Source organism: Eubalaena glacialis, chromosome 12 (assembly GCF_028564815.1).
Source record: "Eubalaena glacialis isolate mEubGla1 chromosome 12, mEubGla1.1.hap2.+ XY, whole genome shotgun sequence".
Taxonomy (NCBI): Eukaryota; Metazoa; Chordata; class Mammalia; order Artiodactyla; family Balaenidae; genus Eubalaena; species Eubalaena glacialis.
The window spans coordinates 27,015,710-27,032,598 of NC_083727.1; positions in this window are offsets into that span (position 1 = coordinate 27,015,710).

The following is a 16,889-nucleotide window of genomic DNA, read 5'->3' on the forward strand; positions in this document are numbered from 1 at the left end:
ACTTTCAAGTGGAAACGCCTTTAATCCAGGCATAATGAAGAACTTTAAACATTTAACTTTCCCCCAAACAAGGTATAAACAGAAATATAATTAAGATGTGCTAATATTTCTTCTTAGCCACCCACATCATCTTAACCCCAGTCTCAAAAATCTAGAGTGTATGTTCATTCTGAGCATCACATTTTAACAAAGGCTTGAACAACCAGAAAGGATCTCAAAGAGAGTCCAGGAGTCAGGACATAAGGGGCAGTGTGGAGGGAATGCAGGGTTTAGTGAAGTCCTAACAGCTGCCACATGCAAAGGACTTTTCTATGAGTGAGGACATTGGCCACGTGTTTATTGCTCCAGAGAATGAAATTAGGACACATATTTGGGAGTTGCTAGAAGGCAGAGTTCAGTTCCAAGGAAGGAAGGACTTTCTATAATTAAGTGGCAGCTCTTAATTTGTAACCATATGAGGAACTGAGTTTCCTGTCACGGGAAGGGTTCAAGCATGGGCTGGTTTCTGCTGATGCTTTTGCAGAGTGGATTCCTCCATGGGGCTGGGGGTTGACATAGGTGGTCTTTAAGTTCTCTTCTGCCTCTAACTGTCTACTATGAAAAAACAATATTTGGAATCTTCTTTATTTCCCCCTTTTTTCTCCTTTTTCTTCCAGGCAGTTCACTAGCTAGTCACTCATCCTGTTTTTCATAAATTGCCATAGATCTGCCCTTTGTGGATAGCTTAAGGTGAGCCAAGCGGTGCCTTTCCCTGAACGTGATGTACAAGGGCTTAGAAATTCTTACCTGGGGGACTTCCCTGTCAGTCCAGTGATTGGGACTTGGCACTTTCACTGCCGTGGGGCCGGGTTTGATCCTTGGTTGGGGAACTAAGATACCGCAGGCCACACTGTGCAGCCAAAAAAATTTTTTTTAATAAAAATAAAAAAATAAGGAGTGAAGCGTTATATTTTTTAAAAAAAGAAAAAGAAAGATTCCCACCTGAAGCATTCGGCACTGGACAGACTCTTCTGAGCTCTCTCCCTTACAAAAAACCAGTGCGAGTCTAAAAACCAGTGTCTTTTTTTTATTATTTCCCCTTGTCATTGCTATCCTGCCTAAGGAAGTCTCTTTTATCATTTTTTTTTTCTTAATGAAGGTTTTGGGTTGTCAGAAAAGGGAACACTTCACACAAATAAGGCTCAGAACCCATGTTGTTTCCATAAATCTCTTTCTGACTCTGAGACCAGGACCAGACAACTATGTATCAAAGAAGTACAAATAAATGACAGGTTAAGAGTGGTTTACATTTTGAAAACATTGCCTATATCACCCTTCAACCTGAATAAATATTATCTGTTCTCCTTCCAATTATACAGAAAACCCCAAGGTAGTTAGCATTGAAGTAGAGGTTTCTTTGCTGGAAGCATCAGACTAAGCTGGTAAATACAACTTAGCCAGTATCTCATTTCTTAGTGTACTCAAGGTCTCAGGTATGCCTAGGTCTAAATATCATATTATCGTTCTTTTCCAACAGCTGGAGAAAGTGAGAATAGAATGAACAGAGATGGGAGGGAAGGGGGTACCTTCATAGCCCAGCACCTTGAACAGTGCTCGGCACTCAGCTCGAATTTATGATGAACACGCAAGTGCATGGGAAAGTGTGAGCAAAGACACGGGCATTTAAGGGCACACTGTACTTAGTTGGGAAAGGAATGTGAATAACTCTAAAAATATTCTTACATGTAATATATTACTTAACTTCTAGAATGTAAACTCCATGAAGGCAGGGATTTTTTTTAAGGTTTCAAATTATATTTATCTGACTTGATCAATTTGGGTCAAGTCAATGAGAATACTGGAATATATCAACATGAACTCTTTTCAAGTACGGTGAGTTGTATTCAGTGAGGCTACATCTCAGTTTAGATCCAAAGTTAAGATCTCTGATAGTGGATTGATCAAAGCTTTGATTTTAGCCGTTTCATGAGTAAAGATGTTTCATAGGGCCAAGTGGACCAAAATATTGAAGGCAGGGATTTTGACCTTTTTTTTTCACTCTATGTTCCCAGCACCTAAATAAATGTCTATTATACAGTAGTTGCTCAGTAAATATTTGCTGATGGAAAATATGAATAAATGAATCTTGAAAATTATGTGAATTAATGCCCAGAAATATACCCACACAAATGTAGTTTACTGATCTTTGATCCAGCCACAAAGGCAATTCAATAATTGAATTGAGAAAGGATAATGTATTCAATAAATGGTGTTGGAACAATTAGACATCCACAGGCAAAAAAATATCCTAGACAAAGACTTTGCACCTCTCACAAAAATTAACTCAAAATGGAGCACAGACCTAAATTTAAAATGCAAAACTATGACACTTTCAGAAGAAAACATAGTAGAATAGGTGACCTTGGGTTTAACAATGAGCTTTTAATTACCAAACCAAAAATACAATCCAGAAAGGGGTTCTTGGCTGAGGGAAGGGCAAGTGCTAAGTCTCTGGGATGTACATGTACTTGCAGTTTGAAGGGAAGGTCAGAAAGAAGGCAGGTAGTACATAGTGAACCAGGAGGAACCTGGAAGAAGACGAGGGCAGGGGGCAGGTAAAAACCAGGAGCCTTTTTTTTTTTTTTAAGTGTAGTTGATTTAAAATGTTGTGTTAATTTCTGCTGACAGCAAAGTGATTCGGTAATACGTATATATATAGTCTTTTTCATATTTTCTCCATTATAGTTTATTATGGGATATTGAATACAGTTCCCTGTACTACACAATAGGACCTTGTTGTTTATCCATCCTGTATATGAGTTTGCACCTGCTAATCCCACACTCCCAGTCCACCCCTCCCCCACACCCCGTGCCCCTTGGCAGCTACAAGTCTGTTCTCTACGTCTGTGAGTCTGTTTTTGTTTTGCAGACAAGTTCATTTGTGCCATATTTTAGATTCCACATGTGAGTGATATCATATGAAGCCCATATGTGGCAGCTGCAAGACGTTTGGGTTACACTTTAATGACAATGAGAAGCCACCAGAAAGTTTTATGCAGGAGACTGATATGATGTGATGCAGTCGACAAACATCAGTTGACTGAATCTGGACGACTGTGTGCTGGTAGATAGTGGTCACCTTCACTTTAAAAAAGAGAGTACGGAAGGAGAAAATGAGTTGTTTGGGGTTTGTTTTGGCTTTTTGGTGGGAGATGGGTTGGGTTGCTTTTGTTTTTTATTTTTGTGTGTGTTTTGTTTTGCTGGGAGTTTGGAGTAAAACATGAGTTTAATCTGGGGAATACTAAGTTTGAGGTAGCTACACATGTGGACATGCCAAGGTGCTAGTTGAGGATATATGTGGAAGGCTTGGGGGAAAGGATAGAACTCAAGCATTAATCATTCTCATAAATTAGAATCAGGGGAGAATTAGCTATATGAGAGTATAGACGACAAAGAAGAGAAACCAAGGACAGAAATGTGGGAAATGCAGGCATTTAAAGAGAGAGCAAAGGAACACGTTGAGAGGTAGAAGGGAACCGGATATTGTAAATATAACTTTGGCCAGGCCCCATGTAAACTCTAGCAAAGGAATAAAAAACCCAAAGTGAGATACAGCAACTAAACTGAAGACTCGAGATCAGGAAAACTAATATGACAAATCCAGTAGAGGCAAAAGCTTCTGTATTGGCAAAATCAAGTCCCATTGAAGGGGGAGGCCACTTGAGGCCATGAGCAGAGCTACCATCAAAAAGAAACTGCGTTCAGGAAATTCATCTTGCAAAAATACTTGAGCAAATGCACAAGAATATAACTGTGTTCATCACTGCATTGACCATAGCAAAGATTTTTAAATAATTTGAATCTCCAGCAACAAAAGATTAATTTCGTTACATCCATACAAGGCAAAATTAGGCAACCATTAGAATCAAGGAACATGTTCATATTATATTAAGCAGGAAAATATTAAAAAGTGATGAAATGTATCACATTTTTACAAATATACACGTACATCTTTATAAAATATGCATATAAGAATGCATTGTTTTCCTTTCTGCTTACATGTTTTCTCATTTTCATCATGGTCATGTATCACTTGTGACATTTTAAAAAGTGTGGAAATTCTATTATGAGCACATTCATGCTATTACCGGCACCACCCTCAAGAACAGAGAGGCCTCTAGCTATCGCATTTTTAAAGACCAAAGACTCACAGAGAAAGTAATTAGGATGGAACGGTGAGAATTAAATGAACTACATCTTTCCAACAATGTTATAAGGACAGGCACAGTGTATAAACTCAGACAGGAACATTCAAAAATGTATTTGAAATTAGGAAGTAAAACCGGATAAGCACGCTGACGGTGAATCGTCCCCTGAGACGTCTATCAGGCTGGAAATTAGCAAACAGCGCAGTCTACCACCCTAAGAATAATGATAGCTCTTCAACTCAGTCCCAGAAAAAGGAGCTCATACAACCTTGTGAACCTTTAATTTTAACTATTTAAAAGAACCAAAGTAAACTTTGTAGTTGTAAGTGGGATGAATTAGCTGAATATTTCAATACTGCTAGATATAAACAGATGCTCTCTTAGGAAGCCATGTTTGGTTTGTTTAGAATCTGAAATGCAAATATATTTGTAAGAGCAAGTGCCCTAACCCTCAGTAAGTCTGCCTTTTAAACAGCATTCAAGGCTAGGTGGTAGGTATGATAGAAAAGAATTATTAAAGACCCTGCGTGTCTGATAAGGCAGTTAGTAAACATAAATATCTCTGAGTCATATCTGTATTTCCAGGGAAAGTATAGAAATCAGTGCCTAAGGATTAAATTTGGAGACCCCCAGCAAAATTTCAGACAAGCCCAGAATTTATCTCCGAATGCATAAACTCGACAGAGAAGGTTCCCGCCTCTGGTTCCTACATGTGCCCTCAACTGCGGAGCCGCCCAAGCCGTCTTCACATCCCTGAGCATCTGCCGACTTGAGTTCCACGCCGCTGCCGGGGTCAGGATTCTGAGAATGCCGGAGTGGGAAGCAGTCGCGAGCAGGTGCAGCCCCTGCCGCCTTTCCCTCCGCGGAGCGCTCCTGCGGCTCAGCTTCCAGGGAGGTGGCTGGCTCAGCGCGGGAAGGCAGCGCGCACCGACCGTCTTCCGTGAAGTGCAGCAGGCAACGCCACTGACATTTACATCCCAAACTGGCTCCTTCGGGTCCCACGGTCGTTCCAGAGGAGAGTCGGCTTCATCACCCTCCCCTAAGGACGAGGAGCCGTTCTCAACAGGAGAGTCCATTCTCAGCGCGCCCCCTCCACTTGCGTTCAGAAACGGCACAGGGTTAGTCCCTGCGCCCCGCGCTGCCCGCCCGTACGTCCCCTGCCGCCCCCAGGCCCCTCCTTTGCCTGCCTGTCTTCAGGCCCCACCTGATCCCAGGTGAGCGTTGAGCTGACCAAGCCCTCCCACAGTCCCATGGCCCCTGGTCGGGGACAGCAAGTCCAGGGAGAGGTGATGAGTCCCCCATCCCTCCACAGCCTCTCTCTGCCCCCCAGGAGCTAGGCTGTGCGCCCTTTCCTTGGCGGCCCCCTTCCCAGCTAAATGCTTCCAGAATGACTTCCCCACCCAGAGGTGGCTGAAGCGGGAACGGTTCACCTCTACCTGGCAACTAGCCAGCCACACTTACTGAACAACTTTCAGGTTTACAGAAAATCCCAGCTGCTTGCAGCGGGCGGGGAGGGAGGGTTTCAAAAGACATAAAAGCATGGCTCCTCCAACCAAGAGACATGAAGAATAAGACATAAAGACCAAGAAGGCCCACTGCCCAGTGTCGTTTGAATTCACACACCCATATCCTTGCAATATAGTGTTTATCCAACTAGAGATTTTGTAGTGACAAAATCTGCTATTTGATCTCACAAATTTAGCAATCTGATAGAGTAAGCTATATTTCACGTGCAAGGATGAACATTCTCGGGAGTGTTTTTGGAAGTTGGTTTTCCTTGTGCAATGTGATTCTTATTTTCTCTTGTTTCTGTTCCTGCTTCAAAGCCAACTGAGATTTTATAACTCATTTTTTCATACGTATCAATCATGACTCATAGCTATCTGATAAAGGATAAAATGCTTCTGTTTCTCAGGCTTAACTTCCAAAATTAAACATTCAAATAAAAGAAAAATTACATGGCTCCAGTAGATGTCAGTGATTAAAATCACGAAAACAGTTCTTTTCAGAGAAGCTCCATAATGCATCTAGACTGTGTTTTCCCTTCATCCAACCCTGACCTAATTCTGAGCTTTTCTTTTAAGTGCATCTTGACTTAATTAATTGTTTACAAGTTGCCACTCGGAGATAAGCTTCTTTTCTGAATAGATACCCATGAGGAACCTTCTTGGTCAGGAAGGCTGAATGAGGCCTCCTTGCATTTAGGGAATGACAGGCTCCTACTGCACACCTATCCCTGGACCTGTGAGCATGCAGAGTGCCTATGAGTACACAGGGCCACTACCGCTGCCCTGAGGTGGCACTGCCTGCGTCCCTCCAGATCCTGCAGCATCAGAGAGCGAATTGGTGTCTGCTGCTTTTGTAAAAGCCACTGGAAATCTAAGGAGATGGAAAGGCTACTTGCCAGGGTCTTCAGAAGATCTGATCCAATATGACAACACAGACTTTTCAGTTGCCTTAAGAAAAATTCTGTTTGAAAGAAGACTATGTCTGGAGCCAATAGCTATCTGCTCAAGCACGAAAGACATTTACAAATTTCCTCCATTTTATCTTACTCCCTAAAGGGAGATGACTAGAAAAGGTCAAAGTGATTCTAATTGGTTTCTATAAGTCAAATAAATAAATTATTATTAAGCATCCACCAGATTTGGGCACTGGGGACACCAGGATAAATCATGTATGTCCTGCCCTCAAGGAACTTACAAGGACTTCTCTGTATACCGTTCATTTACAATGAGGTGTTTTATTGCCCAATACAGAAAATCACTACTAAATGGATTTCACACTTCCCTGACCTTATGTCATGATTCCCAAGTCTTCATTTAAAATGTCAGCTGTAATAACGTGATGCCCTTATTGGAGAGATTGGAGCCTCTCACTGTTTCTTCATGCCAGCCAGAAATCTCAGAGCCATCCATGACTTTTCCTTCTCCCTCACCTCTCCCATCTAATCAGTCATCCTGAACTGGAAATTCTACCTCCTTGATCTTTCATATCTCACACATTTCTTCATTTCCACTGTCTTGATTAGGGCTTTGTCACGTCTCACCTGGAACACTTTAAATGCATTCTGGCTCATGGCCCTGGGCTCAGTCTTATCCAGCACTTAACCATTCGCCATACTATATCATATGGCATTTTTATTTGTCAATCTTTATGCTGGATTATAAGCCCTTGAGGGTAGGCACTAAGTTTTCAATCTTTGTATCCTGGACACCAAGCACAGTGATAGGCTAATAGGAGGCACTCAGCTTATGCTTATTAAATGTATGTGGGAATGCTAAATGGATGCATGTGTGCATTAAATGTCTCCAAACTACTGTGATTTTACAGTTCCTTCTTTCAGTTTCCTCTCCAATGTCAATAATCACTTTATATGTTTTAGCAGCATTTCTGCTTTCCATTCACTTATTTCCACTATCCTAATAAATTTTTGGTTTTAATCTGCTGTGGGCTGGCAAACCAGAAAATCAAAATTATTTAGAGAGTGTATAAAGTAAGGGTGAACAGGCTCTGACTGGGTCCCTCTTCTACAATTAAAGCAAATGAGCTTCAGTGCACTGATTCTGTGAGAGCTGGCTCAGCACCTCAGGGAACTTTGTTCCACTGCTGTGTTCCAGATTGCAGGAGTTGTCAATAAGTCTGAATTCTAGGTAACTAAGGTGTGACTATATTAAACTTTTTGGTAATCGGTGATTATTTTATTGAAGCAGAGTTGATTTATAATGCTGTGTTAGTTTTTGGTGTATAGCAAAGTGATTCAGTTATATATATATATATATTCTTTTTCATATTCTTTTCCATTATGGTTTATTATAGGATATTAAATATAGTTCCCTGTGCTATACAGTAGGACCTTGTTGTTTATCTATTTTATATACAGTAGTTTGTATCTGCTAATCCCAAACTCCTAATCTATCCCTCTTGCATCTCCTTTCCCCTTTGGTAACCATAATTTTGTTTTCTTTGTCTCTGAGTCTGTTTCTGTTTTGTAAATAAGTTCATTTGTGTCATATTTTAGATTCCACATATAAGTGATAGCATATGGTAGTTGTCAGTAATCAATGATTTTAATTTGTACTTTTATTTCAACAGGACTCTTCCAAGTTTGCTTCTGGAAATGTATAGCAAGACTCCTGATTTTAGTACATTTTAAAAATTATAGTTGTGAATCTAACCAAAAAATGTTATTAAAATTCATCTCACTGGAAAATATTTATGTTGCTATTTTTATTTATATCTTTGCTGTTTAACTTTTTCAAATACAGTTTAATGTTAAATGAGACAGTATGTCAAAAATCCATGTTGGAATGAATTGAGGACCCTCAACTAAAAATTCACGGACATTGCATTATTCTGTTGAAAATTTCCACCTAATCCTATTCTTAATGGGTTCTTTGTAGATGGAGAACTGAGCAACACAGCCCTGAAATACTTGTTAGCACAGAGCAGTGGTTTCTGCTTTTCCTTTTTAAACTGAGGTTGGTTACATTTAGGAATGAAGATGGTGCACACCCTTAGAAAAGAAGTTGAGCTTGGAATTGAAGCCGGTTATCCTCCCCATATGCATTTTATTGTCTCTTTTTAATTATTTACTTACTTATTTATTTTGCCTGCACCGGGTCTTAGTTGTGGCATGCATGCGGGATCTAGTTCCTCGACCAGGGATTGAACCCGGGCCCCCTGCATTGGGAGCACGGAGTCTTACCCACTGGACCACCGAGGAAGTCCCCACGTATGCATTTTAATTGCCTCAGTTAAGAGCACAAGCCCAGTCCTCAGCCTTTGGAATCGCCTTCCATCTCAGCTCCTGCAGCTGGAGGCCCGGACAGCCAGGAACACATGCATGGCCCCAGCCAGTTGGAAGAGGTGGATACCTGACACTGGACCAACAAATCCATAGGCCGGGCCAAGCCAGTTAGATTCTTTCTCTTGGAAATATAGAGTCAGGGCTCTGAGATGAAACTAATGGGTTGATGTTGAGCACTTGACCTAAAAGGTCATGTAGAGTCGGGATGGAAGTGGCCTTGTTGGGTTATATGCAACCATGAAAAGCTGATTAGAGAGAAAGGAAGCAGAGAGAAGAGACCCTAGGAGAGACGCAGAGTGTGACCTCAATTCAGAGAATGACCAGCTATATAATTGGCAGGGTCCAGCACACAATGGAAATGTGGACCCCCTTATTCAAAAGCAAGGGGGAAAATGCCACTAAAGGTACTAAAATATAAAGATTTTTCCTTTAAAATTATTTATAAAATGTACAGGGGTATATTAGTCAGCTAAGGCTGCCCTAACAAGGTATCACATACTGGGTGGCTTATGAAACAGAAATTTATTTTCTCACAGTTCTGGAGACTAGAAGTCCAAGATCAAGGTGCCGTTAGGGTTTCTGGTAAGACCTCTCTTCCTGGCTTGCAGATGGCTGCCTTCTTGGTGTATCTCATACAACCCTTGCTCTGTGCACACAGAAAGAGAGAGATGTCAAGTGTCTCTTCCTCTTCTTATAAGGACACTTGTCCTATGAGATTAGAGCCCAAGCCTTATGACCTTATTTAACTTTAATTACTTCTTTAACTGTCTTGTCTCCAACTACAGTCACATAGAAGGTTAGGATTTCAACATATGAATTGGGGGCAGGGGACAGAATTCAGTCCATAACAAGGGAATAATAGTGACACAGGAATCACTTACAAATTGAATTTACAAAATGAACAAAATAATATTTTTTTGTGTCACGATCTTATATAACACAATAAATAATAGTTTATTAGTGTGATGGCTTGATTGATCATTAGACTTTTCTGGCTCACTACTGCAAACATAATTATTAGGCCATCAAAATTTATACTTTTAGCAACTTCATTTTCAATTGATATTGAAAGCAATGTGAGGTGCTCTTGGAAAATTCAGGGTTGTAAATGATTTTTGAACATTTTTCATTTTGAGGAGCATCTATCTTCTGATAACTCCAGTTACTGGCGCTGTTAAGAGTATTTTATAGGCTGTGAAAACTTTGGGGAAGTTTTCTGATTTTTTGTTTTGAAATACAAATATCAGTACATCTAGAGCTGATGATTCTTGCAGAACAATTTTTCTTAAAAAATGTAATCCTTCATACAAATCCCTTTCATGTAAGTCTGGATCTAATTTTAAATGTACATTTGAACAATGGCATGTTAACATTTCCTCTTATATTTCCTGTAACTTGTGGAGGTTATACAGAAATCTGACTTCATGATTTATATATAATTCAAACACCTGTTTATATATTGTATCACTGTATCTTCTATTACAAGAGAAAACTAATTTTAAAATTATCTTCTTCATTAATAATTGGTTCATCTGATGCTTCATATGACAATAGTGTTGTTTTCCATCAAATGTGATGATCTTTAAATTTAATTTCTATTTCTAGGCTTGTGGATATTTATTTGGCAATGTTGCAACAGTTTTCAAAACCAGAGATTTTAAATTATGACGAATTCTAGTAACTCACTGATAGGCTTTATTACAATGCCCGTGTGTCTTTTTTTGTTTAGTAATAATTTGCTGACAAAGTTTTACCAGCTGAGCTCCAGCAGTTCCTGGCCAAAGATTTAAGATGTGTGTCAGTGCCCCAGAGATGGTGTCCACGACCAGATCAGCAGACAGGCGCCCACCATGGATCCTAGCATCGTCTTCACACGCAGACCCTCCTCTCTCCAGGGCTATGGCTACTGCTGCCACTATTGCTGCTTCTGCCGCTGCTGTCACCATCATCACCACCAATCTGGACCCAGGTCCCAGCCTTGGCGTGTGCAGCCAGGCTAACTGCTTGGCACGAACATTGGCCACTGCTCATGCTGCCACAGGACTAAGCCAGCATGCATGAGGGCGTGTGTGTGTGTGTGTGTGTGTGTGTGTGCTGTGTGCTGCCACTTCACATATCTCTTCTTTGCACAGGCATGTTCCATCATCTATTCAGACTTAACTTACAGAACACGACCTCCTCATTGGCCAGTTGTGGCACCATCCCTCAGGAATCCAAGCTGCGCTTGTGTCTTGTCCTTGGATGCCCATAAGATGGCCCACTGTATTTTTGCAAAAAATCCCCTATTGGATGCCCAGTCATTGTCCTTTCTCTCTTCTTTACTAAAAGAAAAGTTAGTCTTTTCAGGGGAGCCATATGCCACTTCCCAGAATTCCTTACATCTAAAGGTAATTATGCAACTCAGAGCCAATAAAAAATAATCAGAAGGCTGCTCTAGATTTCTGGTGTTTGTTTTCCTGATACACATATGGCCTTCTTTCTGTTCCTCTTCTTCTTCCTACAGTAATGCACACATGAGGCTGGAGGTAGAAGAGCCGTCTTGCAAGCATGAAGCAAAAAGCAAGAAGGTAGAGCTGGAACACTGTTCACTGATACCATCAGGAAGCAGCTACACCAATCCCAGACTGCCAACTTCTGAACTTCTTATTTTATTAGAAACATAAACTCTTTTGGTTGGGTGCTGAATCCAGTTTTTATTATATGCAGCCAAATGAAATCTTAACTGGGATACCCCTTTGCTTACGTTACCTTGGGTGGGTTTTTGTTTCTTGCAACTTGCTGTTTTTGCACCATCCATACCCTATGGGATCCTTTTCCTGCACAAGGGCCTTCCCTCAATGTGCTTTCACTCCTACCAACCAGTACCTGCAGCTCTTTGTTAGAGGACTACTCTCAGGCTACCCAGCCTGTTGGTCTTAAGAGCTGTAACTACCCAGGAATTTACATCCCCTGGGAGCTATTTGTAACCCTTGCCTTACTCTGGATGGTTTTACTTACTGCAGGATTGAGTAAGAGTTATGCCCTGTGAGATGCTGATCTGACACTCTTGCACAATCCCACTCCCCTACCAGTTTCTCCCAGGGACATTTCCTAATAAACTTCTTTCCCATGAATCCTTATCTCAGGGTCCACTTCTGGGAAACTCAACCTAAGATGCAATCCAAAGATCCCTGAATAGAATACATATTCTCAAGTGCTATGGACTGAATGTTTGTGTCCTCTCAAAACTCTTTTGTCGAAACACTTTATCCCCAATTTGATGGTATTTGGTGGTGGTAAATAGGAAATTAGGTCCTAAGGGTGGAGCCCCCATGATTATAAGTGCCCTTATAAAAAGAGGAAGAGACGTGAGATCTCTCTCCCTCTTTTTTTTGTGCACATGCCAAGGAAAGGCCATGTGAGGACATAACCACATGGACCCTCACTAAGAGCATGCTGGCACCCTGATCTTGGACTTCTAGCCTCCAGAAACATGAGAAATAAACATTTGTTGTTTAAGTCATCTAGTCTATTATAATCTGTTATAGCAAACTGACTAAGATACTAAGGGATTTAAAAGTAATTTAAAAGCCAGTCAGTTTTGATGTTTGTTGTACATTCAAGTCTTTAACAGAAATAAAGATATCCTTCTTTGCATCAAGCATAAGCTCCATCCCTCTTCATATATCCCGTCTGACAGCAGCCCAGGTATTGTTGTCACCCTCAACCTCCTCATTACCTCCCAACACTGTACTTTCTTAATCCTAAAGCCTAATTATCTTGCTGCTCTTCTTTGGCCATTGAAGGCAGGCATTTCAGACTTTTGTTTTGTGTGTAAAAGAAAATTGAATGGCTTTATTCACAGCCTGATTCTCTTTTATCTTGATGCTATGAGTCGTCTCCTTGATGTCAGCAAGGCTGGGAATTATTTTTAAAGGCCGAAATCAATACTTTCATTGAGAAAACTGGACCATGAGGGCTTGCAAGCTCCAGATGAAAAGCTGAAACCCTTTCCAATCGCTCAGTTCTGAGGGCTGAGATCAAGGCAGATGGCTCAGTGTCCCTTGATATGATTTGATTACCTGTCACTGCCAGATGCCCAGTCTGAGGTACGTGAAGAGAAGCACAGACAGACAGCTGAAATTACACTGTTTAGGAAGCAGAGGTACTCGTTCAATTCAATGACCGAGAAACAAAATGCTCCTTCAGGTTTTAAGGAAACACAATTTTTCGAAAATTGGAAATGTCTTCCTGTCTTAAGAGGTCTGTCTTAACACATTGCCATCTGGCTCCTGGTTTTCACTGAATCTTTGTTATTCTAGAGTTCTACCAGGCTGGGTTTAGAAACTGTCCCAATAAAGGGGACCGTTAATTTCATAGACTCATAGAACTGTGGGACTGAAGGGAAACTTCCAGATCAGATAGTGCTGAGTTCGTCCCTTTCGTATTTTTGAAGGAGGCCAGTGACATTCTGAGTGTCAACTGAAGGCTTTTTGGTTGCATAAGTCAGAAATCTCCAACTACCTTAAAAGAGAGGAAAGTATATGATTGAAAGAACACTGGAGGGGCTCAGAATCCAGGGGCAGACAGTGCCTTTGAGACTCATTGGAAATTTGAGAAACTCAAGAGCCCTCAAGAACCCACCCTGAACCTTCCACCTCTCAGGAACCACAGGGTCTCTTGCATATCTGCTTGTTTATCTTGTATGTGGCCCAACACACCTGCAGCTCAGGTGCTCACCGCTGAATCACTCAAAGTTCCACGTTCCTAAGAGGGCACCCTCATTGGCCCCCCACACAGTCATGCCAGCCTGGTAGCTGGTGAGTCTACTGAGGGAATCCTCTGGTCAGGTGTCCAATTCTAGAGCAGTCACCTGATACTTGGAGTTGGGAAGGCAGTGTCACAGCTCAGCTGTGGAAGAATCCCCAAGGCAGGAAATAATTGGCATCTCTAATAACACGAAATGATTTATTCTCCTGAAAAATAACATCAGATTCAAACAAAATTATGTCATGTCTAAAAGAGTTTATGGAATACAAGGAGAGTCCAACATATGGTTTATCTTTCTTCCTGCAATGTATCACATGTATAGATTTAAAAATAAGAAAAATTATTAATAAGGATCAATAAGATACTTGGTAAAATTCAATAATCATGCATAATTTTCAAATTCAAAAAAATTGTTAAAACGCCATTAAAAAGGCAAATAACAGGCTAATTATAATATGTAATAGACAAGGAATTAATATATTTAGTATAGAAAGAGTTCTTAGAGTAAGGTTTTTTCTTTTATTAGCTCCTCAATTAAAAAAAAATGAGCGAAGAATGGGAAAAGGCAATTCATACACACAAAAATACTCAGCCTCATCAGAGTTTAACATACAAAATGAAACAACACTAAAGTATTACTTTACTCATCAAGTAGGCAAAGATTGAAATAACGATTATACCTAAGATTATTTAGCATGTGGTAAAATACATAGACTCACGCAATGTTTTTAAAAGCATATATGGGTAAAACTTTCTGAATAACCATCTGGTATAATTCATCAAAAGCTTTAAAATTGATTATGCAATTTTACTAGGAACTTACCAGAAGTATTCTGATATATATGTAAGTAAATGTTTATTATGGCATCCCTTAAAATGTAGGAAAATTATAAACATTAAAAATGTATAACAATTGGGAATTTTAATAATTTATGATAGTATAAAATAGAGAGAAATGAGAAGCTAGAAGGGATAGACACAATACAGTTTATAGGTTTATTTCTAAGTGGAGTTTTTTATATTAACTTATTTTTATTTTCTTCTTTGTGCTTTTTTATATTTTCCAAAATTTTTATGATGTATGGTAATTTTGCTATCTAAAAAGAAAAAAGCATTCACAAAAATACAAAGGGAAAATAAAATTTCAAAATAGGAAAAAGTGGGGAAATATTGGAGCCATTCTCTTTAAAGTCAGCACCAATAAAAAATGTAAAACTATTATTTAATATTTTTATATCCTGTCAATCCAAGAAATAAAAAAGAATAAAACAGAGGTTAATCCATGGAAAACATGGATTAGAAAAACTAACCAGGCACGGTAAGATAGCATATCTTCATGAACATAACAATCACAGGCCAGAAAATGTAAATAGGAAATAAGGAAAATACACAAACTTGTGATTCACAACAGATAATCATATCTAACTTACTTTCCTAAAAATTGTTGTGAGGATTAAGTAAAATAATATATATGAAAGTCCTTTCATATTTAAAAAAATGGTGTAATGGTAGTAATAATGATTGTATGAGTGTGTTGTTTTAAGGAAAAAAAAATATATAAAATTATGTGGTCCCTTCCAAGCAAAAGTCACTATTCTCCCATTTGCCAAAAAGTACATTTTATAATATTAGAGTATACTCATTGTTGATATCCAGGAGCACAGAAATATAAAAGCAATGGCTTATAGAAGAAAAATGGTTTCTATCTTCTGACTCTCACCACCATATACTTGGGCTTGTTACTTACAGAAGCCAAGATATGAGAAGAGGGCATTAGGGATCGCAGTTCTAGAGAGAGGGCATAAAAACTACACAGAAAGTCTAGGGGCATATGTACTGATTGTCTTGCATACATATGTCACACATACAATATCCAAGGTCATTTTCAGCCCACCCCATCCAGAATGGATGAGTGGCATTCTTCCCTGGAGGCAGCAGAGGTCAGAAGGGGCTAGAAGACCCAACAGGGAGGAGACAGAGAGTCCAAGGAGAGAAGAGTATCTAAATAGAAAGGGATGTCCAACAGGGTAGGATGGGGCCCTGGCCCTAAGGGCTGAGACTGAAGGACCATCCCTCATTTAGGAGCTAGGAGTGGAGTTTGGCAGGGTACAAAAGCCACCCCTAACCACCACCTCCCATCCCCGCCCCAACTTCCTCCTTGGGTTCTGAACTGGTTGGAAGACAAAACTCAAACTTGAAGTCAAGAACTGTTTTGTGCCTAGGCTAGCTCACATACCAAATGAGAAACAAAAACATTAATTCAAAAAGATACATGCACCCCAATGTTCATAGCAGCATTACTTACAATTGCCAAGGTATGGAAGCAACGTAAGTGTCCATCAACAGATGAATGGATAAAGAAGATGTGGTGTATATACACAATGGAATACTACTCAGCTGTAAAAAAGAATGAAGACTTGCCATTTACAGCCTCATGGGTGGACTTGGGGGGCATTAAATTAAGTCAGACAGAGAAAGATAAATGTTGTATGATATCACTTATATGTGGAATCTAAAAACTACAACAAACTAGTGAATAAAACTAAAAAGAAGCAGACTCACAGATATAGAGAACAAACTAGTGGTTACCCGTGGGGAGAGGGAAGGGGGGGAGGGGCAATATAGGGGCAGGGCATTTAAAGAAGGGTTATTATGAGATTATATGAAATCATGTGTGTGAAACTTTTGAAAATGGTAAAGCACTATAGAATTTAAAGAATCTTTCATTCACTACAAACAATAAATGCTGGAGAGGGTATGGAGAAAAGGGAACCCTCTTGCACTGTTGCTAGGAATGTAAATTGTTACAGCCACTGTGGAGAACAGTATGGAGGTTCCTTATAAAACTAAAAATAGAACTACCATAGGACCCAGCAATCCCACTACTGGGCATATACCCTGAGAAAACCATAATTCAAAAAGAGACATGTACCAAAATGTTCATTGCAGCTCTATTTACAATGGCCAGGACATGGAAACAACCTAAGTGTCCATCGACAGATGAATGGTTAAAGAAGATGTGGCACATATATACAATGGAATATTACTCAGCCATAAAAAGAAACAAAATTGAGTTATTTGTAGTGAGGTGGATGGACCTAGAGTCTGTTATACAGAGTGAAGTAAGTCAGAAAGAGATAAAG